The sequence below is a fragment of the Canis lupus genome, chromosome 31, assembly GCF_048164855.1.
Source record: "Canis lupus baileyi chromosome 31, mCanLup2.hap1, whole genome shotgun sequence".
In the NCBI taxonomy this organism is placed as follows: domain Eukaryota; kingdom Metazoa; phylum Chordata; class Mammalia; order Carnivora; family Canidae; genus Canis; species Canis lupus.
This window is the reverse complement of record NC_132868.1, coordinates 37,824,007-37,848,879: the sequence shown is the minus strand read 5'-3', so window position 1 is coordinate 37,848,879 and position 24,873 is coordinate 37,824,007. Positions and strand designations below refer to the sequence as shown.

At 43.1% G+C, this 24,873-nt stretch overlaps 1 long non-coding RNA gene across 2 annotated transcripts in view; it reads left to right on the top strand.

The window, feature by feature from the left end:
- LOC140622310 (uncharacterized) overlaps nucleotides 1-21,687 on the top strand; it is a 30,051-nt gene extending 8,364 nt beyond the window's left edge. The window contains exons 3-5 of one of the 2 annotated variants that reach the window (XR_012022077.1): nucleotides 10,316-10,526; nucleotides 17,465-17,587; nucleotides 19,545-21,687. This is a non-coding gene — a long non-coding RNA (uncharacterized lncRNA). The remainder of the gene's footprint in view (nucleotides 1-10,315; nucleotides 10,527-17,464; nucleotides 17,588-19,544) is intronic. The other variant, XR_012022078.1, reaches the window with a different exon arrangement.
- The last annotated feature ends 3,186 nt before the right edge of the window (nucleotides 21,688-24,873 follow it).

Sequence of the window (24,873 nt, the reverse complement as noted above, 5' to 3'; positions counted from 1 at the left end):
GAAAAGGCGATCCATTTTGTGCTTTTTTTTTTTTTTTACTCAGTAGTGTGTTGGAACCAGCTCCTGCCGAGTCACGAGAGCCCACTGTGGCATCTCTTCCCAAGACTGAGTTCAGAGACTTCACATTGTTGGCTTCAAAATGGCCACGGTGGGAGTATTTGTACCATGAAATCAACAAACACTATAAATCAGGGTTATTTTCTTTTCTTTTCTTTTCTTTTCTTTTCTTTTCTTTTCTTTTCTTTTCTTTTCTTTTCTTTTCTTTTCTTTTCTTTTCGGGGAGATGGTGGTTAAACATTTACCAGCACACCACTGGTTTTATCAGATGCTTTAGATATGTTGGATGGGTCCTAGATTCAATTGCCACCACCTATGGCTCTTTCCTTAAATAAGCAATGTAAATTGTTACAGCTGGTCGATCCTCGACACAATTGGCACGGTAGGGAAGTCTGTTTTGTCACTTACATTTTATTGGGATCCTGGCAATCCAGTTTAATTATTAAATTATTTGAGCAAAGGTGACAAAATAGATGGAAATGTGCCAAATATAAAAGAGAATAAAGCTTGTAGGGTCAGTACTGTTATACAATATGATCTTGATAATGCTTGCTTCAAGAAGTCATATCATTTGTCAGATTCTTGTAGGTCTTGGAAGAAATAGACAAGTAACTGAAGCAAATATTAGGCTTCAGGCTTCATATTCGGAATAGAAGTGCATCCCAAGTCTCCACAGAGACAGTTGTTTTTATCACGGAGGGTATAAGCCCTTCTATTATCTGGATATTTGATGCCCTTGAGATAGGCAAGCTCATTTAAAGCACTCACTCTACCAGCGAGTAATATTTGTGATTGTAGGGAATTCCTAAATGTCACTGCTTATGTAAATCCAACCTGATGACTCATATAACCTATTTGGGATTTGAGCTTTGACATGTGCTGACCTGTAGGCACCTATGTATTTTTGACCAGGTGTTATTGCTTTGTAACAACCATGAACCATTGACTAGGGATAGAGCTGTTATTATGGGGGGAAAAATGTTCAAATAGCTTTTTTCTTTCCTCTGTAAAGCTAAGAGAGGACTATTTATATGCTTTCAAAGAGATCGATTGGCTATTCACTCCAGTGTTGTATTTGATCCTGAAAAGCAACAGAGAATTTAGGGTGAAAAAATCTGTTTATCTAATAATTCTGGTGTTTAATGCAGTCAGTTCATCAAATTCTCCAAATAATTCCATCCAAAAACTTGAATTCACAAGTGTTTATTGAGGGCCTGTTATAAGCAAAGCACTCTGCTGTCATTACAGAAATATAAAAGGATGGCCAAGATATGGGTCCTACCTTCAAGGGCTGTAATACATAGTGAAGGATAGACACTTAGCATGTTATAATCAATTGCCAATTAAAAAATTTTTTAATACAATGAAGTATTCAACTCCAAAGATATGGACAGACTATTTCATGATCAGAAATATCTGAGAAAGCAGACTGAAATGTCTGCTTCTTAAGGGCAGGAGCTTCTCTATCATGGTTTTAGCTGTGCCCAGTGAACCTTTATCAAGCTTATTTGTCCAATGAATCTTGTTGTTCCTTTGTGTTATTTTTATAAACCTCTATCACTGAGTCTGAAAGTTAATAACTAAAGATCACTGAATAATAGGATGTCAATATCTCCTAGTGGTCTGTGCTATAAAGTTTTCTAGGGTATTATTTATCCTTTTTTTTCATTTTTCAATTTTACTGGGACCCTTAAATTTCATCTGAAGAAAATAAGAATCAAAATGATTTGCCATCATGTTCAAAATAGTGATTCTACCTATAAAGCGCTAATCCCATTACTTAAATGTTTTTCGTGAAAATAACTTTATGCTTCCCAGGTATTAATAAATATTAAAATACATACACGAAGAAGGAAATCTGAATTTCATGTTTTCATAATTTGCCAACTTCCTCAAATTGGAATTTTATCAAAAAATAGAGAAAACAGGAAAAACTGAAGCCAAAAAAAAAAAAAAAAGGCATATTGAAATCAAGAAAAAAATTGGGTGAGTCCCAAAAATGCTCCTTGTGAATTTGCCAAAACATTTAAAAATCTCATGTGAGATTTCATTCCCTCTTCAATGTGATTTATTTAACTCTAGCCCAACAAATGGAGCTGCAAACACAGGCACTAAATCTTTGGTGCCACAGTTGACCAGAGGCAAAAGCCATACTCCATTCTCAGGATTTCTTTGCTGCCCCACTGCCCCCCCTCAACACAGACCTCTACCTTCTCACTCCCACTCCCCTCCTATGCTCACCTCCCACCACCAGCAGAACAAAATAGATTGGGGGTGAGCCATACTGGGCCAGAGCTGCTCCGTAAGAACTTACAGCACAAGGGTGCCTGGGTGGCACAGTTGGTTGGGGGGCTGACTCTTGGTTTCAGCTCAGTTCATGATCTCATGGGTCATGATCTCAGGGTCTTGGGATTGAGTTCCGTGTTGTCTCCACACTCCGTGGGCAGTCTGCTTGGGATTCTCTCCCTCTGCCCCTCCCCCCAACATGTGCACATGCGCATGCCCTCTCCCTCAAATAAATAAATCTTAAAAAAAAACAAAAAACAAAACTTGCCGTACCATGAGGCAGTCACTAGACTGCTATGGGCCTCGGTTTCCTCATTTGTAAAACACAGGTGAACATATCTGACCTTCCCGGCTCACAGTTTTTCTAAAGTTCAATGTCTTGATGTATGAGAAAAAGACACACGAACCCCTTTGCAAATGTGGTTACTGTTTATTTCAGATTATCTAATTTCCAAACACATTAAAGAAAGTTTAGATTTATGAAACCACACGATTGCAGGGTCGTTTCCCTTGGCTATATAGGGAAGTTCCAAAATTTCCCATGTTTCATCCATTTATTACGTTACTTCATTAAGGACAAGGTTGAGTGGGTTAGTGGTTAGGTTATGGACGAGACCTAATACTTCCTGCATTCTTATCTGACTTGGCCATTGTTTTGTTATTGCCTCAGGGAAAATCTTAATGCCTTAATTTGCTGGAAAAACAAATACATATCAGGAATATTTACTTTGAAACAGGGTTATGAGACTTTGAATGGATTCATATGAGAGGGCTTTCTACGTGCGTCTTGTTCTTTGGAGCCAAATTATGTTGTGTAATTCAAAATCGATAGGAAAGGAACTAATTTTAATTGAGTTTTGCTTCATCTTGAGCACTGTGCTTACATTCTCATTCAGTCTTTACAAGCCACAAGGTATATCACATTATGGCCATTTTTACAGATAAGGAAGCGGAGTCTGAGGAATTTACCCAAACATCACCAACGATGGGAGATTAGGGCCGCACTTCTCTCATTTCCCTAAACCTCTGCTCCTCACAGTGTGGTCTGTGGAGAAGCATCAGGGGAATCAGCTGGATCTAGTTAGAAATGCAGACTCTCAGGCTTCGCCCCTCTGCCTACCAAATCACAACCTGCATTCTAGTAAGGTTCCCACATTAAAGTTTGAGAATCAGTTGCTAGACCACCTGGCCTCTCAGCCACACTACTAACACGATTGCTCGTCTCCACAGCTGTCCTGGTTTGGCACGAGCCCCCAAAACCCACACTTACCTCCATACCCTTATCTCAGCTCAAGCCCAGGCAAACTTAGCCACCACTTCATTTATGGCACTGGCTCGTTCCACCGTTATAACTTCCCAGTATTGTCTCATAATTAATTGCATACATGATCTTTTTCTGTGCTACAATACACACTCTGTGAGAGCACGCTTGGTCTTGTCCATCTTTATATCCGTGCTCCTGTGACTAAACTGGGGATGATTAAATGAATAAATTAAGGAGCGTTTCTTTAATGTCTCAAAATTCTCCCTTTGTTATCTCTTCCCCAAATGTAAAGGCCCGATGCTCCTCACTCTGAGAGGCACAACTATCATCCGTTGGAACAACTGTTAATAAGTCAAGCAGGCTGGAGTTTAATCCAGCCCTGGAGAAAGGCTACTGTGTGGGGGAATGTCAGTGCCAGGACGCTTCCCCTGTCTTTGCCACTGGGAAGCCTCATGACTCTTGGCCAATCCTTTTAATTCCCCGGATTTCCATTTCCCATCAAAGACAGATGAAGTATGAATTCTAAAGCACGGGGATTTTTCACCTATTATGATCTGCTCTTGGTGTTTCCATCACCCCCAAACCTTCCAACCCCAAACCTGCTCTTGACGCAAAGCCTTAAATCGAAAGAGAGTGAAGAACAGGAAAGAAGATGAGTATGTTTCATTGATTTTAAGCCAGAAAAGAAGGGACTTGAGGTAAAGTCGTTCATGCTGATGAACTTCTGGAGCTTTTCTTAATCATGACCATCCCCTGTTCTGGCAGCAATTAGATACTACCTCCCGAGTATGCTGCTTTGTGTTTAGTACTTGGATGTCCTCTGCAAAAGATACTCAATTGGCCAGTTGTTGGAAAACTGTGAGCAGCTGTGGAAAAGTAGAGAGAGAGAGATACATGAATATACATACCCTCGGGTCTCTATGGCAATGCTCTACTACGTCCAGTCAATGACATGGTTGTAATGCTTCTTATTAGTAAGGGTCATAAGAAATTGGAGTTTGCAAATGATTTACTCCCTTTCTCTCTCTTTTTTAAAGTGTTAGAGTGGATTTCGGTATCCAGCCACGGTCATTAATTTCAATTACCTTGTGCTTTTTTGAATGAGAGGAGGAAATGAAGTTATAGAAATTTCTGAAGGAATATCACATAACCCAAGACCCAGATATGGCCAAAGGTTTGTGTGGTTTCAGACTCACGTGAACATCATTTCTCTTGTGTGTTCTAGGAGTAAAAGGGTCAAGACATTGGAAACATTGACATCCTAGTTTTGCAGATAGGTTCCTTGTGAGTTTTCCTGGCCTGTTGAAGAAAGGAACATGTTTGGAACACAATCCCAGGCTGAACTAAGAGAATGGATGGTATTTATTTAAGATGCTTTCTATTGGTAACAGATTTGATAGTTGTGGTTTCTCCTACTATCATTAGAACGGTGGCTTTTAAATTATTTTGACTGTGACATACAGTGAGAAAGACATTGTTCAAAGTAACCACGGAACATGTGCATTATATATAGAGAGGAGGTTATATATGTATATACATAAATTACATCTATATCCACATGTAATGATTTATATATGAATGTGGATATAAATAAAACTTGTTTCACAAAACCGTGCTTATTTTATGGTGTTGATAATTTTTTTTTTAGTCTATTTCAGTTTCTAAAAAATGCTGAATGCAACCCACTAAATTGATTTCGTGACCATTAATGGATTGCGGCTCAGGAGTTAAAGATATTGCTTCAGAAGTATCCTCATTCTACAGCTGTGAACAGTTGCTTTCTGCCAATTAGCTGAAAATGATCAGTCAAGTGTCCTCTTTCACAGATATGGCCTAGAGTTCTGGCCAACCAACCATGACAGCTGCCTTAGCATTAGATGACGGGTTTGACCATGATAAAGTAAAAACACTGCTTCCCATTTAGTGGAACTCAGTGAATTCTACAAAACATTTAGTCGAGCAGCTGTGGTTAAGGCAGTCACAGATAGGTTGTCCTACTTTATCCCAAATTTATAAACCACTATGCTATTGTGTTGATCAAGTCAGTTGGAAAGAAAACATCGCCGAGATAGCAGTGTAACATCTCAGTGTGCATTCTTATTAATAAGGCAGTGGCTGGAATTTTAGTGTTGTGTTTCTCTAGCGTGTGTAAAAATCCAATACAAAAGGATATGATCCTTTTCAAACTTTTCGCATCTATTTTTGCCTAAATGGGAGTTCGAATTACAGGCTAACAGTTTTATTTTTTAAGTCTTAGAAGTTTCACACTCTACATCATCAAGATGGGTTTTTATCTTTTATTCTACTCCGAAAACGTTTCTTTTTGAAAAAATTTTATTTATTTGAGGGAGAGAGAGAACACAGGCAGGGGAGGGGCAGAGGGAGAAGCGGGCTCCCCACGAGCAGAGAGCACCTTCCTTACACGGGGCTTGATTCCAGGACCCCCAGGATCAGAACCAGAGCTGAAGGCAGATGCTTCACTGACTGAGCCACCCAGGTGCCGTTCCTGACACTTTTCTATGCTGAAAGAAACTTTGCCAAATTTTTGTCATTTGTGTTAATTCACTATTTGTTCTCAGTGTGATTTTCTCAAACAAAAACAAGGAGGAAAAAGATGTTGCTTTTCTTTTATTTGAAATGAGTTTCTTTTCTGGCAGTTTCTTTATTTTATTTATTTATTTTTTTAGAGGCATTATATCTATATTCTCATTTATTCTTAAAAACAACCCTATGAGGAGACAGAACGTAAAGACTGCTAACTCTGGGAAACGAACTAGGGGTGGTAGAAGGGGAGGAGGGCGGGGGGTGGGAGTGAATGGGTGACGGGCACTGGGTGTTATTCTGTATGTTAGTAAATTGAACACCAATAAAAAAAAAAAATTAAAAAAAAAAAAAAACAACCCTATGAGGTAACTACTGCTACCATTACTCTTTTACACTTGAGGAAACAAGCTGGACACAGAAATTAAAATAAATTGGCAAAGATTATAAAGCCACTAAGTGAGTTAACATAATTTTTTTCTTTCTCTTTAAATTCACATAGGATTCACACAATAGAATTCACCATTTTAAAGTGTACGATTTGGTGCCTTTCAGTATACTGAAAATGTGCAACCATCACTATTATCTAATTCCAGACTATATTTATCATCCCCAAAAGAAATTCTGTACCTATTAAGCAGTCCCTCCTCTTTTTTCTCTGTCCCCCAGCCCTAACCAACCATAGTCTGCTTTCTATCTCAATGTATATATCTCTTCTGAATTTTTCATATAAGTGAAAGTGTGCAATATGTGGCTTTTTGTGTCTGGCTTCTTTCACTTAGCATGTTTTCAAGGTTTATCCATGTTGTGGCAAGTTGCAGTACTCCATTTACTTTTATGGCCAAATAATACTCCATCGTATTGATATACCACATTTTGTTTATTCATCATTTGATGGATAATTGAGTTGTTTTTATCTTTTGGCTATAGTGATCAGTCCTGTTATGAACATTTGTATGAATGCATTTGTTTGAATACCTATATTTAATTATTTTCAGCACATACTTAAGAGTGGAGTTGTTGAGTCTTATGATAATTGTACGTTTAACTTTTTTAGAAACCACCAAATTGTTTTCCGTAGTGGTTGCAGCATTTTACATTCCTAACAGCAATTTATGAGGGTTCCAACTTCTCCACATCCTCACCAAGACTTCTTATTTTCTGTTTATTATAGTGTACCTGGTGGCTGTTTAAGTAGAATCTCACTGTGGTTTGATTTGCATTTTCCTAATGATTTATGATGTTAAGCATCTTTTCATGTATGTGTTGTCCATATGTATATTTTATTATAAGTGTCTATTCAAATCCCTTGTCCATTTTTTATTTATTTATTTTTGCAGTTTCTTTAAAAGCCACTCGGAGGTATAGACTCAGGGCCATGTACCGATTCTGACCAGTGGAACCCACTGCAGAAAATAAGAGAGATCTGGGATAACTTTATATACATGCAACAAAGAGCTTTCTAGAAGTAGCGAGGCTGTTGTTTTGGAGGTGGCAATGATTTCTGCATTATGGGGTGGAAACTGGATTTTGTGACTTAAAAAAAAATCCGGCTGATTTTTGCACTTGGGGAAGGACCGAGTGTAGGAAAGTAATCCAGCACAGCTGCTTAAGTGGAAACATTTTAGTGTTTTATTTTTGTAAAGCTTATTTATTTTTTAGTAATCTTTACACTGAATGTGGGGCTCGAACTCATGTCCCTGAGATCAAGAGTTGCACACTCTAACAACTGAGCCAGCTAGGTGCCCGAGCAGGAGCATTTTAATGTTCTGTTTTGGAATGTAAATTGGGTGTCTTGGTAGGACCCTACCCTGTGTGATTTCAGATTTGTTTTTTAACCATTATCTGAATGTAGACTCTTCTAAGAACCAGGATGGGGGAGGAGTGGCTCAGCGGCGATGGAGAGAGATGTGCATGGTACAGAGCAGGGGTGGTAGTAAAAGGATCACAGTGTGTGGGGCCTCTTCCTCTGGTCATAAGCCATGGAGGCAGCAGTGTGATGGTCGCGTGGGGAGGTTGGCGTGGAAGTCCTGGTTAGACCAGGTCAGGAAAATGCATGGGGTGGTTCACTGGAAATTCTCAAGTAACGTCAAGACCTGCAGGGAGCTCATTTCTGGCTATTTTGGAATGAAAAGGTGAAGACAGGTACATATAGATTGAATAAACATTGGAACACTTCTTTTGTAATGTCACAAAATATTTGCGTAGGCAATTACCGTAATCACGTTGGACTAAGATGGCCCTTTGCCTTTCCTAGCAGAGGCGCAAAGATTCACCAGCTAAATGTGAAGTCGCTGAGGAAGAAACAAACTCACCTTCTGTTCTCATATGGCTTAGCAAAACAAGGCATTCTTTCTTGCATCTCATCTTAGAGTCCCTGTCTCCGGGGATTATTCCATAGTTTTTAAAAGATGGTGTAGAGCTGGGGAACTAGATAGAATGGAAGGATGAACTGTTGAAGATTTTTTTAAGGTGAAAGGGATTTCCACCCCTTGCTCTGTCCTCTGTAAGCCCGATCCTAGAAACTCTGGGAAACTCCAAGTTGCTTTGGTTTCCCGCACACACACAGAGCTCTCTGTTAAGAAGCCGATTTGTAGCCGGGCCAGTCAATGGAGACAAATGATAGCAACATGATAAAGAACAATAGACACCTGCAACTTATTTTCTTTTTCTTTTTTTCCTTCTTTTTAAAGAATGTTATTTTTAAGTAATCTCTACCCCTAGCATGGGGCTTGAGCTCATGACCCCAAGATCAAGAGTCTCCCGCTCCTCTGACTGAGCCAGCTGGGTACCCCAAGACTGCAACTTATTTTTAAACAATGTGGCCACAAACATTAAAATAAGCTAAGTGTGTATTTACTACCTATGTGTGTGTATATATATATATACACACACACACGGATATGTCTATTTACGTAGCAGATTGGTAAATCTAAACTTAAAGTTGTTATATTCGTTTTTCAACTTTTCAAGTTTGAAATTTTTCAAAATAAACAGTGTTTGTAGGAGAAAACAGTGACAGAGGTGATAATCAGAGCATAGATGTTACATTTAAAGAGATTATTACTTTCTTTAAAAAAGCATTTATTTATTTGAGAGGGAGAGAGAGAGCACAAGCAGAGGGAGGCACAGAGGGAGAGGGAGGAGAAGCAGGCTCCCCACTGAGCAGGGAGCCTGACAGGGGGCTCGATCCCAGGACCCCGGGATCATGACCTGAGCCCAAGGCAGATGCTTATGACCAACTAAGCCACCCAGGTGTCCCTAAAGAGATGATTATCTTTAAATTACATGGTATTATGTTATACAGTACCTAGTTTGGGACTTTGAATTTAGGAGGGACTCACCTGTTTTGGGGTTAGCACAGATTAAACTCCTTTCCACCCCGCTGTGAGAACATGCCAAGAGGAGCTCTGGGGGGTCCAGGGCCTTCACCGCCGTCTTGGGGCCGTGTGGCTCCGGGTGCCACCGTCCCACCCTTGAATGGAGGCTGGGGGGAAGTCCTGTACCCTCTTCTGCATTCTCGTGTGCTCCTGGACCCGCAGCATCCATCCCGGGGCGCTTGTTAGAGACGCAGACTATCGCTCTAGCCCCAGAGCCACTAAAGCCAGATCTGATTCATATGCACCTTAGTTTTGCCCTGTTTAGATAAAAATAGGCTAAAGCCATTTACCTGCTTTAAATGTCTGCACCATTGCTTATAAGTCAATGTAAGATTACAGCCCAAAAAGATTTCTCAAGACTGAAGTCTTTTTCTTTGCCAACACTTTGAAGAGAAATGTTTTCCTAATCAAATAGAAGTAGCTTATGTTTCCAAAACTTTTTTTTTTTTAATTGTTGGTGATAGTGATTTTCCACCTGGGAGCTGAGTGTCTCCCACAGTTACTCTCATCACGGTGACAGGACACTTTTAGCTTATAGGTCATGTAAACGATAGGCTTCTTTAGCCCTAGAAAATACTATTTTAAAATAGAAAATGATACCAACTAGGAGGTTTTAGTTTTAAAAATATAAAACTATGCCGTGGGTTGTAAGCGTTTGCTGAAAGGTCTTCTTGACATTTATAATCCTCTTCCCAGTAGCCCTTTAATGAGAGACAATTTAAAAGTAGTTTGCTGAGAGTTCAAGAGTTTAGAAATCTGTTTTCCCCTCACTTTTATTATCCTACAGTCTGTGCTACGGTGGCCGAGGTAGAGGCGAGGAAGAGGAGCCTTCTCGTATCTTCTGCAGCGTCCAGGTGGGGTTGAAAACACAAGGCTTCCGGGGCGACAGCTTCAGGAGAAAGATCAAGTGTGCAAATTATATTTGCAACTCGGAGATTTTTGTGAGGTCCTTGTTAGCATGGGAACTGTGGCCCTTCTTCTGGATAAATATGTCCAGTGTAAGTATTAGACTTTAAACGTGCCTAAAGAGAAAGAGGGGAAAAAAACCCCAAAACAACCCCTCACATTGGAGTCCTGCATCTGGAAGCCTTTTTCTCCCCTTAGGAGATATTTGTGGCTGGTTCTGTCCAGGAGGAAAACGTGCTTGTAAATTTGACCCAAGAGCAAGCCCATCTTTGCAGCCACCACGTCGGGAAGGAATAGAGACAATCCCACAAACATGGGCCCAAATCTCCAGAAATCTGACCAAAGGCTGGGGATAGGGAGGGGCTGGGGGGGTGGACATCTGCTCAGAAAGCAGCCCAGCCTGGAAAGTTCCTCCAGGAGGCCGCCTGCGTGGGTCTTGGCCTCTAGGACAAGCTCCCCCCCACCCCCCACCAGGTTGCTGGACCTGCAGGGAGGGCAGGCCGCACCGGGCCTCGACGTCCCTGCGCACGAGGCCTGCTGGGGAGCCAGAGCAGACGGGCCCCACAGCCCGCACACCGGTCTCTACCGCTGGGCCTGGCTGGGCTGGGGAAGTCAGCCCAGGGTTCCTGTGATGGCCTGTTGGGGGCCTGAGCCTCAGCCCCTCCCAGTCCTTCCCTTTCGGCCAGTGTTGAAGTCGCCCCATCGCCTCCTGGTGATGTCAACCGACCCCAGGGCAGGGGACATCCAAGCCCAGGGTGCTCTGTTGCACCCAAACCCACCCGAGGCCCTGCTGCCAGCACGGCCCCGGCGGCGATGACGGGGAGCAGAGAGGGTGATCCTCAAGCAGGTGCATCCATCATTCCTGCTGCCGCTCTTCCTCGTTCCTACTTCTTGGGGTGTGTGTGTGTGGGGGGTGGTGAACTGTTTTCACGCCAACACGAAGTGTTTGCTCTCCGAGTGAGGCGGGTGGGAAGAACTGAGATTAGACACTTTATTATACTTTGCGTCCTTTGCTTTTGGATGGCGAGGATGGGCTCTGGTGGGATTCCTCACTGGTGGTTTCCCCCCATTTTGGGGGACGAGATCCCTTCTTGAATGGGGGCTGCTGGATATCAAGTGTTGCCTTGCCAGTTAGGGCCTCAGTCGCACCCAGTTGCTTGAGAGCCCGCGCAATCACTTCATATTTTCAATGCCCTCCCCTGCAACCTCTACAATTAGAATACTTTACACTTAAATGCTTCCTGAGGTGAAACCCTCTACTTCAACCAGAAGTCTCAAGGGAAGCATTTATTGCATTAGCCTTAAAAAGCCACTCCTAACGATTAATTAAATCTGTTACCTTGAATATACCATACGTAATTTTAATGATCCCTTCAAAACAATTTGTTCCTTTTTTTTTTTTTAAGATTTTACTTATTTATTTGAGAGAGAGAGAGAGAGACAGAAAGAAAGCATAAGCGTTGGGCGGGGGAGAGCAGAGGGAGAGGGAGACAAGCAGACTCCGTGCTGAGCGTAGAACCCAACATGGGGCTCGATCCCAGGACCCCGGGATCATGACCCGAGCTGAAGGCAGACACTTAAGCGACCGAGCCACACTTAAGCGACCGAGCCGCCCAGGCGCCCCAAAACAACTTGTTTTCATCACCGGGCTTAACGACCCTCTCCTGCTGGAATCACACTGGCCCTTTAGGAAGGAAATCTGGGTATCACCCCAGCAATACTAAAAAGAGCTCAGCAGTTAGAGGTGACCTGGGGAACCTTCGCTTTGTTGGTTCTGCGTAGCTCACACCTGGGCTTGAGGCCTGTGCGTGTGAGACAGGTGCACACACACGCCTCACTGAGGCCGAAGCTGGTAAGTCTGAGCGGCCCTGATTCATACTTGCTGGCTTATGCTCCAGCTTCTGAGGCTCCTGACCTCGGGTTTCTGCAGCGTGCCAAGCAGGAACTATCTGTGCACGAGGCTGGGAATGGCAGTGGAACATCTGAAAAGCATCTGGGGCTCTTGAGAAAACCTCCCTCTAGATTGCGTCTTTGGCCCTATTGGCGTCCTTCAATCTCTGCCTGCCCCCCCCCCAGGCTCCCTCCTCCCTCCTGAGGCATCTCTGCGGGGGGGGGGGGGCCCAGCTCTGCTCCCCACACGCATCCCACAGTCTTTAGAGATCAGTCTTCTTGCCTCGACCTCCTGCCCTGTCCCCCGCTCTCCCCACCCTTGTCCCCAAATCAACTTCTCTTCTAGTTCTTCCTCGGTAGCAAAATTATAATAACTAATATTTTTTGGCGCTTGCGGCTTACAAAATGTAGATAATCATGTTGAGCACCAACAACCCAGGCGGGGTGGCGTAATTATCCCCACGTGAGCATAAAAACAAACGCAAGGCTCAGAGGGCCGAAAAGACACGAGAGAGCTTCCTTCCGGGGCTCCGTGTTCCGAAGGGCACGGATTCGCGCACAGGTACCCACATACACACGGACGTTCACGGTGGGAGCCCGTGACTCATGGCTACTTGGGTTCCTGTAAATCTGCTGTCATCTCACCGTTCCTTAGAGTCACATGGCAGCCTCACTCCTGCTAGGGATAAGAAGGTTTCTCCTCAATCATTTCGGCCACTGGGGCCTCCTTTCAGGTGGGGAAGGCCTGGCTCTTGCTGTGAGCAGGAGGCCTGTCCGCGGTAATGGGGTGACACGAGCCCCCAGCCCCACCATCAGCCAGCTCCTGGGCTGCTGAGAAATCTCAGTAGGGCTTCTGGTCAACCTCCAGGTTTTCATAAACAACGTCAGCACCGCACATTCCCGATTACTGTTTTTGGGGAGAAAAAAAGAGAAAGGGGTTTATTTGTCCACATAATACAGTGGTTACAGGTAGGTGTTCCCTGGGCACGACTGCCCGCCCGGAACCCCAGCTTTGTCAGCCCCCCGTTGGGCGAATGACTGAGGAAGTGGAGGCCCGCGGCCTGTGACAAAGTCCCTGTGGGCCGCAGACACGGAGGCGGGCTGGCTCCTCTGGTAGAGTTGACACAAAGAAAATGAGGGGAGAGTGAATTTTCCACCAGTGTATTTCCTCATTCTTCGTCCCCACAGAGACAGGCTGTGTGACTGAGCAGAAGCCAACCAGGCTGAATTCCTCACCCAATGGCCCCGGGGTGACAGCCGTGGGGGACACGGCTGAGGAGGACAGAGGCGGGGTGCACAGGGGGCTCTGACTGCGGGGGCCAGGGCCACCCCCTGCCAGGAACACCTCCTCCCCCTGCTCTGCGGGAATCCCAGCTCCACCCCCGCTGGGACCCGGGGCCCAGTGTTTGACCCCGGGAGCCCCGGCTTTGTCCCCTACAAACTGGGGAGTGTGGGACCCCCGCAGACGCTGGCTGGGAGAAAGGAAAGAGGAGCACATAGGCCAGACCCCCGCACAAGCGGTATCCCCTGTTAACAGGACCTGCCCAGGTTTGGGAGGCCCTTGCATTTATTTATACCTGAGCTGACATTAGTTTTTAGTGAGCTTTTATCTTCCTTTAGTTACAAGTTGTTTTCCTTTTTTTTTTTGAGGATTCTTATCTTTTGCTGAGCTAGGACCCCCCAGTCCTGAACTCATTTTTGGCTCGGAAGGGGGTGCGTTTTCTGCTTTGTGCATTTCTGTGTCAGGAAGTCTATTTACTGTACTTACCACAGGGCATTTGAATGGTCCTTTTGTCTCCACTAACTTTTTTTTTTTTTAAAGATTTTATTTATTTATTCATGAGAGACACAGAGAGAGAGAGAGACAGAGACACAGGCAGAGGGAGAAGCAGGCTCCACACAGGGAGCCGGACGTGGGACTCGATTCCAGAACCCCAGGATCACACACTGGGCTGAAGGCGGCGCTAAACCGCTGAGCCCCCGGGCTGCCCTCCTGCACTAACTTCCGGATGGCTGGGGTGTGGGTGGCTCAGTGGGTTAAGCAGCCAACTCTAGATTTCGGCTCAGGTCATGATCTCGGGATTCTCGGATGGAGGCCCACGGTTGGTGGTTGGTCAGTTGGTCCGGCTCTGCGCTCAATAGGGAGTCGGCTTGGGATTGTCTCTCTCCATCTCCCTGTGGCCTCCCATCCCCCTGCTCTCACACAGGCATCCTCTCTCTTAAATAAATAAATAAAACTTTAAATCAATCAATCAATCTCTAAATAAATCTTTAGAAAAATTCTGGATTGCTTGAGGAAGGACTCACGGAATACTTGTTAGATAAGTGTACAAGTGAAAAGATCCTTATCTAGAAGGAATTTTGATGTACAAGGAGATAGAAGCCTTAGGAACCCTATCCTCCCGTATGTATCAGACTATGAGTGGCCCAGGCTAACGTTGACCTGTGAGCCTAAACGAAGCCGTCTGGTCCACGTTGTCTGCCTCCAGTCGGAGTGGCTAACCCCCGAGGCTGTCCTTTGAACCACCAGGCCGACCTGGAAGGTGCTCTCCCAGCTTCAGTATAGTCTCCGAAGAGAAAATAGCAGCCTTGGGGTTGCTTTATAGAAAATGAAGAGCTTCTGCTGAGAAACAGTAGCTACCTGAGGAACTGAACGTGATTCCTCCCTCTGCAACTGCTTTGGCTTCCAGATTTTACACCCTCCCTTCTGCTTTGTTCCCGTAATCCTGGCTTTACTTCAATTTCTCATGGTTTCTTGCCTGAATTACTGAATCACCAGGCTGGCTTATTGGGCTCTTCCATCCCATCCCGTTCTCCATAGTGCTTCTGAGGGGAGCATCCTCCAGAACAGATCTGTCCCTGTTCCTTCTCTCTCCCTCACCTATTATCCTTGTTCAGGGACTATCAGCGCCCCCACCGCTCCCTGGATAAAGGCTGAATGCCCTCCTGGGCCTCCCTAACCCTTTCAGGGTGGGTCCCGGCTTTCTGGCCATTTTCTCCTTTTCCAACACTGCCCCTACTCCCCTCTTTCTTTTATCTCCAGACATACTAAGCTACAGGATGTTCCAGAGCAGGCCCCTCTCTCAAGTCCATGTTTTCATGCCTTCTAGAAAGTAATCCTTGTTTCCCGCCCCATCAATTATTGGACACAAGGAGGTCCCCAGATCACTCCTCCACCATGGCAATAATCGTATTGGGTTGCAATGAGCTAATTGCATTCATTCATCTAACTTCCATTCATTCATTGTCTTTTTCAATGCTCCTAGAGTGTGCTTACTAGACACTCTTCAATGTTAGAGATACATGTGCCCATAAACCAGGCAGGAAAAAAATCCTGCTCTCATGGAATTTGCATTCTAGTGGAAGAAAATCAACAATAAATATGTGGGAAATTTATTTTCCAATAAAAATGTGATACAAATCTTTAAAGGAAATAAATAGGGTGAAATGCTGATTAGCTGGTGTTGCGTGTATGTGAGTGGGAATGAGGGAAGGCTTCTCTGAGGGAAGTGATACTCAAGTAGAGTCCAGAAGCATAGTGAGAGGAAAATTATATGCGGAACTGGGGGTGAATCATGAGTCCTCCAGGAAGGACTGCGCTTGGCCTGATGGAGGAAAGAGAGGCCACTCTTGGGGAGCACAGCATGAGCCTCCACTAGATGGTGTGCTCTTGAGACCCTGCACAGAATCTCATACCTTCCCATAATCATGGGCTCTAGACTGGCACTGAGGATGTTAATAAGTATTAGAATGAATAAATACGATTCTAGAATTATATTTTCTTTATTTTATTTTATTTTTTTATTTATTTATGATAGTCACAGAGAGAGAGAGAGAGAGAGAGAGAGAGGCGCAGAGACACAGGCAGAGGGAGAAGCAGGCTCCATGCACCGGGAGCCCGACGTGGGATTCGATCCCGGGTCTCCAGGATCGTGCCCTGGGACAAAGGCAGGCGCCAAACCGCTGCGCCACCCAGGGATCCCTAGAATTATATTTTCGTTGGTGTTTCACCTCAAAAGCTAAAAAGGTCTTAAATTTTTTTAGAGCTTTTGTGCTAGAAACTATAGTAAGATACTATTTTTTCTCCAGCTTTACTGAGATATAATTGACATATGAAGTTGTATAAATTCAAGATGCTCAACGTGATGATTTGCTAGATCAATGCATTATGAAGTGATGGCCACAACAAGGTTAGTTAACACATCCATCACCTCGTATAGTTATCTTCCTTTTTTCCCCCTTTTTTTTGTGGGAACGTTTAAGATCTAGCCACTTGGCAAAATTTCAAGTATACAATATTGTTAACTATAGTCACCATACTGCACATTCGAGTCTCGCAACTCATTCATCTAATAATCGAAAGTTCGTATGCCTTTGATCAGCATCTCCGCGTTTCCCCTCAATGTTCGGCCACTAGCAGCCACCATTCTGCTGTTTCTACAAGTTTGACTTTTTAAAATATCACCTATAAAGAGCACTTTCAACAAAACTCCACGTATATTAGAGTAATTCAGGAGAAATTCCCACTGAGAATCAAGGAGAAAAAGTTATTATTAAGAAACAAATTTGAAAGCTCTCCCATAAAGATGCTCAGTGGGGGAAAATTCTATAAAATAAAAATCATAGGGCAGCCTGGGTGGCTCAGTGGTTTAGCGCCTGCCTTCAGCGCAGGGCATGTTCCTGGAGTCCGGGATCGAGTCCCACGTCGGGCTTCCTGCATGGAGCTTGCTTCTCCCTCTGCCTGTGTCTCTGCCTCTCTCTCTCTCTCTCTCTCTCTCTGTCTCATGAATAAGTGAATAAAAATCTTAAAAAAAATAAAAATGATAGAATTGAAAGGAGAAGTTGGTTTCACTTAGAAAAATTTTGCTTCAGAAGGAGGGATCTTTCAGGAAATAAAAACATTGGCTGCCAAGAAAATTAAGGAATAAGCAAGCCACAGATTTTCAAGACCTTGTGAAGCTAGGGGGTGGGAATAGGAAGTTCCCTTGAATCTCTATCTCAGTATCTTAATATGGAAAGATCACAGGATTTTGATTGATTAGAAGACAACTTAAAAAGGATGTGGTTAAGAGATAATAGAGTCAATTTTTTTTTTTTTTTGGATTCGCATACTTCACAATGCTTTGTATGTTTGTTTTAGGTCTTTAGGGGCCAAGCGCTTTCCTCACCATTCCCAGGAGTTTCTTGTTTGTTTGTTCCTATATTTTGGCAATGCATCTATTTATATTTATAAGAAGAAATACCTAACTAGCCACCTAACTAGGTGAGTAAAATGCATTTTAACCCCAGGATGATTTTATGCAGTACTAGCCCAAGTAGCAATCTTCTTTAGAACGAGAACCAACACAGAATAGAGTCCAGAAACCACAAATAACTCCCGAGAATGAGACTGATAATGGGTAACTCAGTGGCTTGATAATGTGCTATTTTAAAAAGACTAGATTTATCTTTATTCACAACAAATCCATTAAAATAAACTTGTCCAACACGAAGATAACTAAACATTTCTTTATATGGAGCATGTAGCCTTTTAGGAGTGGGAGTGCAACAGGAGTCCCAGGCTGAGTCTAAGGAACTTCGGACTTTGGAGGGGAGGGAAGAAGGAGTTCAGCGAAGTGGTTGTCATTAGATTTCACTCCAGGCCCAAGCCCCACTGGAATCGTACCTGAGCCGCGTAGAGAAGAGAGAGCAGGGTTATCAGAAGACATGAAGCCGAGGCAGGAGCCAACCTGGCTGGCTGCAAAATGGCAAGAGAGGAATAAAATGTTCTTGCCTGCTTCCTAACACAACACTCGGAAGCTTGAAGCCTTTGGCAGGAAGGACTTGGTTACCTCCCCTGTGGCAAAAGGCGGTGGGACTCAGGACAGGGCAGGGTGCCGGGGTTGCCCAGGGAGCGATGGCACAGCAGGAAGTGCAAGCAGCAAAGGCAGACCCTGGGGGCATGTGTAGCATACACCCAGGGGCATCTAGAAGTTCTCACGAGACAGGCGATCGAGGTCCTGCAGAAGGTACCCATGGAAGATAGTTTGGGGGCCCACGGAATTTGGATTCTCATTAATGTGACTCCATTAGTACCCTGAGGCTATGGAAGCCTGGGGAAACATGGCTTAGATAAAATCCCGGGTTCTGTGTGGGGAAGAAGTAAGGAATAATTGAAGTAAAATTAAAAGGACGGTATGACTCTGTACAGGGTTCTTCATATCAAAATTGGATAGTTGGATGGAAAATACATGGAGACCACAGTCCTGCCACAAGTAATGCATGCTTTTATATGTTTTGACTGAATAAAAAGCAAATCCGAGATGTTACTTGGTGGCCTCGCATCTCCAAAAGAACTTGTAAAGCAAATTAATTACAGAATTTATAGTTGCAAGCACATTTTCCCAAGTTCTTCTGGTTTCATGTGTTTTACTCCCAAATCTTGTTAACTTCTAATATACTTGTGATGTGGATCCCTTCTTAATGCAGAACACATTTTAATATTCTTGTTTTTGGCAAGATTTTACACAAACATGTTACTTCCAGAAAGTGACTGAGTAAGAAATGTTAATAGAAACACCTTTATAATAGTCATAGGTGTTTAGTCTTCAAAAATATGTGGGATTGGATTTTGAAAATCCTGTAATCGCTAAAATAAGCACATTAAAAAGGAACTTTTATCCTGGGTAGTAAATAAGCGCTATGGAATTGCACAGAAGATAAAAGGGAGATGAATATTAATTTAAAACTTTGGTGTCCATGGGTTTCTCTAAATTACAAAAAACAGCATTCTGATCATGAAACATCTAGAAAAAGTTGAGACACATTAATAAAAAAACAAACTGCAAACTCCTTAATCCCAACCTGTTGAAGACAACCAGCGTTCGGATGTTTCTTTTTTGTATTTTTTAATATGCGTTATATAAACGTACATAAAAATGGGATCATACAGTATAATAGTTTTTATATCCTGCTATCTTTTCACCAACTGTATGTTCTCTTCGCTCTTATTTAGTTTAAAGCTGTAATCACATTTTTCTATTAGTGAGAACCTTTTTGTTATTAAAAGCAGTTTGAAATATGTTTCTGTCCGCTTATCAAGCTTCAGAACGTGACTATCTATTAATTATCATCTGTGTAAAACGAGAACTCTTTCAGGCTTTTACTCCCCAGCTCACAATTTTAATTGATGTACTTTGGAATTTAGATCTAAATTAATTTAAAAAAAAATTTTTTTTAAGGGAGAGAAAAAGGGTGAATGGCCCGGGTGGAGGAGGGCCAGAGGGAGAAGAGGAGAGAATCTCAAGCGGGCTCTGCACCGATCGAGGACCCCAACTCTAGAACTGGAACTAACCACCCTGCGGTCGTGGTCTGAGCCAAAATCAAGAGTCAGACGGTTAATGAACTGAGCCACCTGGGCGCCCCAGTTCTACGCTTTGATTGTTATTTTACATTATTAACTTTTCTTTGGAGATTGATTTTTGACATTTGTTTTGTTTTATAACGATATTAATGACAGTTTTCCAGACACTACTCTCGGTGTACTTGGTTTCCATTGCTCCCTACCATCTCTTTTTATCAAGTTACCCTCATGCTTGAGGTCTTTATCTTGATCCATCGGATCTCTAAACTGTGAGTGCAATACTTTCAGAGCCTCAGCCCACAGGAGGATATTAATCTTCCCTACAAATGATCTCTTGACTTGAGTATATCCCGCTTTTCCTCCCCAGCTTGGAAGCCAGTCTCCATTTACTGCTGCTCTTTGGTTCCCTGGAGGAGAAGTGGATGACTTTTCTTCCCTTGGGGCGGCGGTTCTCAACCCCGACTTCTGCACATTCAAATCACTGAGGGAGATTTTTTAAACCTCAATGCCCAGGTTCCATCCCAGAGTAATTAAGTTAGAATGTTCGAGGATGGAGTCCAGACAGTAGTATTTTTTAAAGGCTCGCCCAATGATCTTAATACATAGCTGGGGTTGAGAACCACTGCTTGAGAAAATAAGCTGTTCTTTCTTGCCTTAGATGCTTGTAGAGGGTTTTTTTTTCCTTTCTCCTTAAATCTTGAAATATTCAACAGGATATGTCTGGCAATCTTTAATTCTATAAACTCAGCAATTTCCCCCGGTTATTCCTTTGAATATTGCTTCTATTGTATCTCTTCTCTTTTCTCTTTCTTGGATCCTTAGGACATGTTGATTGTATTTCCGGGATCTTTTCCTTATATTTTCCTTATTTTCTCCTATCATTTTATCACTGTGTGTTTACAAAGCCATCAGTACTGGTTCTGGGTCTTTTGTGGGGGTGAGGGGGTGTCACAGGCTCTTTGGAGAACTCTTTGGAGTTGGATCCCATTCCCCCGCCCCCCCCCCAAATGGCCACACCATAAAGTTACATATCACTTCACAAACTAGCTCTTCAGATGTCTGTGATTCCTACATGAAAGCTCCTCTCCCCGTGATAGACCTCGGGCCTAAAAGATGTTCTATCCTTGCTCAGGGTCAAAGGGCAGGGGAGAAAGACAGGCTCAGAAACTGAGTGTGTGTTCTTGTACACTCATGAAGTCCACTTGGGGTGGTGGTACTGCCACTGCTCTAGATTTGGTTTGATGACACTTATTTAAGTTACAGGGTTTTCACAGTGTTCCGACAGGGTGTCAACCATTATTTTCCAGCCGCTGGTTCTTGCGCAGTAGGGCTCATCAACTGTATGATAGCTGGCACAAATCGCTTGGATATTCTAGCGGCTCCCGGTCTATCCCCAACTTCTAAGTTTTTACTAGAAATGTGAGATAAACGGATCCATCAAGAAAGCGAGCATCACTCTCTTTAACACAAGGGTCCCCCCCTCCACATCCCCATCCCGCTAAGTCACCCACGGGATTAGCTCTTCTGGCTCTCGCCTTTTTCATTCGGTAGATGTCGCTCCATTATGTTTAGGCTTCAAATAAAACAAGGGAGAAATCTAAGAAAAAATTATTTTCCTTTCTTTCTGGATGAACGATATTTTTCTTCTGCCCAGATTCTCATAGGAATCTTTATTTTACCTTCTCTTTAAGGTAAAAATCCATATTTGGTTAAAAAAAACATATTTTTCATCAAGACAGTGTGGTACTGGCACAAAAACAGACACATAGATCAGTGGAACAGAATAGAGAATCCAGAAGTGGACCCTGAACTTTATGGGCAACTAATATTCGATAAAGGAGGAAAGACTATCCATTGGAAGACAGTCTCTTCAATAAACGGTGCTGGGAAAATTGGACATCCACATGCAGAAGAATGAAACTAGACCACTCTCTTGCACCATACACAAAGATAAACTCAAAATGGATGAAAGATCTAAATGTGAGACAAGATTCCATCAAAATCCTAGAGAAGAACACAGGCAACACCCTTTTTGAACTCGGCCATAGTAACTTCTTGCAAGATACATCCACGAAGGCAAAAGAAACAAAAGCAAAAATGAACTATTGGGACTTCATCAAGATAAGAAGCTTTTGCACAGCAAAGGATACAGTCAACAAAACTAAAAGACAACCTACAGAATGGGAGAAGATATTTGCAAATCACATATCAGATAAAGGGCTAGTATCCAAGATCTATAAAGAACTTATTAAACTCAACACCAAAGAAACAAACAATCCAATCATGAAATGGGCAAAAGACATGAAGAGAAATCTCACAGAGGAAGACCTAGACATGGCCAACACGCACATGAGAAAATGCTCTGCATCACTGGCCATCAGGGAAATACAAATCAAAACCACAATGAGATACCACCTCACACCAGTGAGAATGGGGAAAATTAACAAGGCAGGAAACAACAAATGTTGGAGAGGATGCGGAGAAAAGGGAACCCTCTTACACTGTTGGTGGGAATGTGAACTGGTGCAGCCACTCTGGAAAACTGTGTGGAGGTTCCTCAAACAGTTAAAAATATACCTGCCCTACGACCCAGCAATTGCACTGTTGGGGATTTACCCCAAAGATACAAATGCAATGAAACGCCGGGACACCTGCACCCCGATGTTTCTAGCAGCAATGGCCACGATAGCCAAACTGTGGAAGGAGCCTCGGTGTCCAACGAAAGATGAATGGATAAAGAAGATGTGGTTTATGTATACAATGGAATATTACTCAGCTATTAGAAATGACAAATACCCACCATTTGCTTCAACGTGGATGGAACTGGAGGGTATTATGCTGAGTGAAGTAAGTCAGTCGGAGAAGGACAAACATTATATGTTCTCATTCATTTGGGGAATATAAATAATAGTGAAAGGGAATATAAGGGAAGGGAGAAGAAATGTGTGGGAAATATGAGAAAGGGAGACAGAACGTAAAGACTGCTAACTCTGGGAAACGAACTAGGGGTGGTAGAAGGGGAGGAGGGCGGGGGGTGGGAGTGAATGGGTGATGGGCACTGGGGGTTATTCTGTATGTTAGTAAATTGAACACCAATAAAAAATAAATTAAAAAAAAAAGAAAGAGTGGCAGCATGGAAGGTAGTCTATTCCACTTCTTTTAAGAGTAATATTAGGAACTTTTATAAGGAAATCATGACTGTATTTTTATGGGCATATATTTTTTTAATGTGTTGTAGGAAAAAGGTAAAGCAAAAGTTGGCTGTTAAGAAAATCACTGTATCTGTAGAATGTTTAGATAATGGTTTCATATATATATATATATATATATATAGTGTGTGTGTGTGTGTGTGTGTGTGTGTCTTTTTATCATCATTATACTGGTGAAGAAGCCAAGTTCCAGCATTCTGCTTGCAACTGAGGTAGTAGAGACATTGTCACCATTGTCTGTTAAAACTGAAATGTCAGTGCTTGTCTTCTTTAGGGGAGAGGCCCCAAAGTGGCTTTTCTGTATAAAGCAAGACTAATTCTGTACAAAGCAGGTCCAATTAAGTAACAAACTTTTTGTGACAAAAATGTCCCATACAAAGCCTTTACAAAGTCCCATACGTGTATTTTGCATTTAATAAATAAGAGTTTGTACTAGAAAAAAAAACATATTTTTACCTTGAAATTCAGACTTCTACCAGCATGTGTCCAGATTTCTTTTCATTTATTATTTTTTTTCCCCGGGATCTAGGAAGCTATGTTGATCCGCAGATTAAAGCCTACCTTTAGCTTATAAACATTTTTCTTTGTGCCTTTAAGTATTGCTCCTCTTCCACTGGTTTAGATCTTTTCTTCAAAACGACCACAGTGGCCCTTCAGGGTTGGTGCTCCACGTCTGTGCTCTCTCCGAATGCTCATCTCTCCCGTCTGCTTTCCCTCCCCGGTTTGCCCCGCAAAAGTTCATCAAGCTCGTCGCCTGTATTAATGATGCAGTTGTCTACGCCGTCGGTTCTGCTCCCCACCGCTTCTGATGAAGTATGAAATCTCACAATGGCAGAATTAATTTCAAGATGCTTTTGCCCTCGGTCATCCAGTTCCCTTTTCATCTTTATTTCTCAACGGACTCCTTCCTGAACTCCATCTGTTCAATTTATCTTGGATCATTCATTTTCAAATGTGCAGCATTAAAAAAAAAGATGTATTTATTTGAGAGAGAGAGAGAGAGAGAGAGAGAGAGAGAGAACGACGAGCAGGAGGCGCAGAGGGAGAGGGAACCAGAATGTCCAGCTGACTCCACGCTGCCTGCGGAGCCTGACGCGGGGCTTGACCTCAAGACCCCCCAGATCAGGAACCGATGGGAAACTGAGAGTCAGACCTTGAACCCTACCGCGCCACCCAGGTACCCCTTGAGCATACAGCATTTTTTTAAACATTAAGAGCATAATACAGATGCATCTACAAAGTTTTGCTCTTAAAGCATGTACGTGTCTCGGATATGGTCCTCTGCCGTCTTGGGCATGCTCTGTTTCCTCTCCCTTATATTACATATCCTTCTGGGGGTTATGGTCGAACGAGCGTGGTATCTCTCAGCATCTGTTTGCCTGTGTCTTTAGTCCTAGAACTCTGCCATCTAGCTGGGCATCTGGCACCCGAAATGCGTGCCCTGTGGCTGGGGTGCTCAGACCAGCCCTGTCCAGTGGGAGGCACGTGGAGGTGCTGTGTGCAACTTCTGGGTAGTGTCTCTACATGGAAGGGAGAGTGTCCCTTTGCCATTTTTGCTTGTAGCTAGAATGCAGATGTGGTGATTGCAGCTAAAGCAGCCCTCTCGGACAGGGAGGTGAAAACCATGAGCCAAGGATGGCCCATGAGCCCCAGCAAATTAGGACGGGACTGCCTACCTCTGGACTTCTTTTAGGTGATAGCGAAATCAATTCAGTCTTATTTGAGTCAGTATTACTTTGGGTTGTCTGTGATAGCCAAACCTAGTCCTGCCCGATATGGGACTCTTCTGTTTATTTTAAACAGTGAGACTTCAGAAACCAGGTAAGGGGACTGAAAAAAAAAATCTTTTTACTCTTTTTCTTAAAACTACTTTCAGGGACCTCTTAAGTCTAAAAAGGAGGTGTGTGGCTAGTGCCTTAGATAAACACCCTCGTGGAGTCAGGGCCACGTGCAATCTTGGAAAGGAAACCTCGCCTCTATCATTCCCTCCCCTTCTCA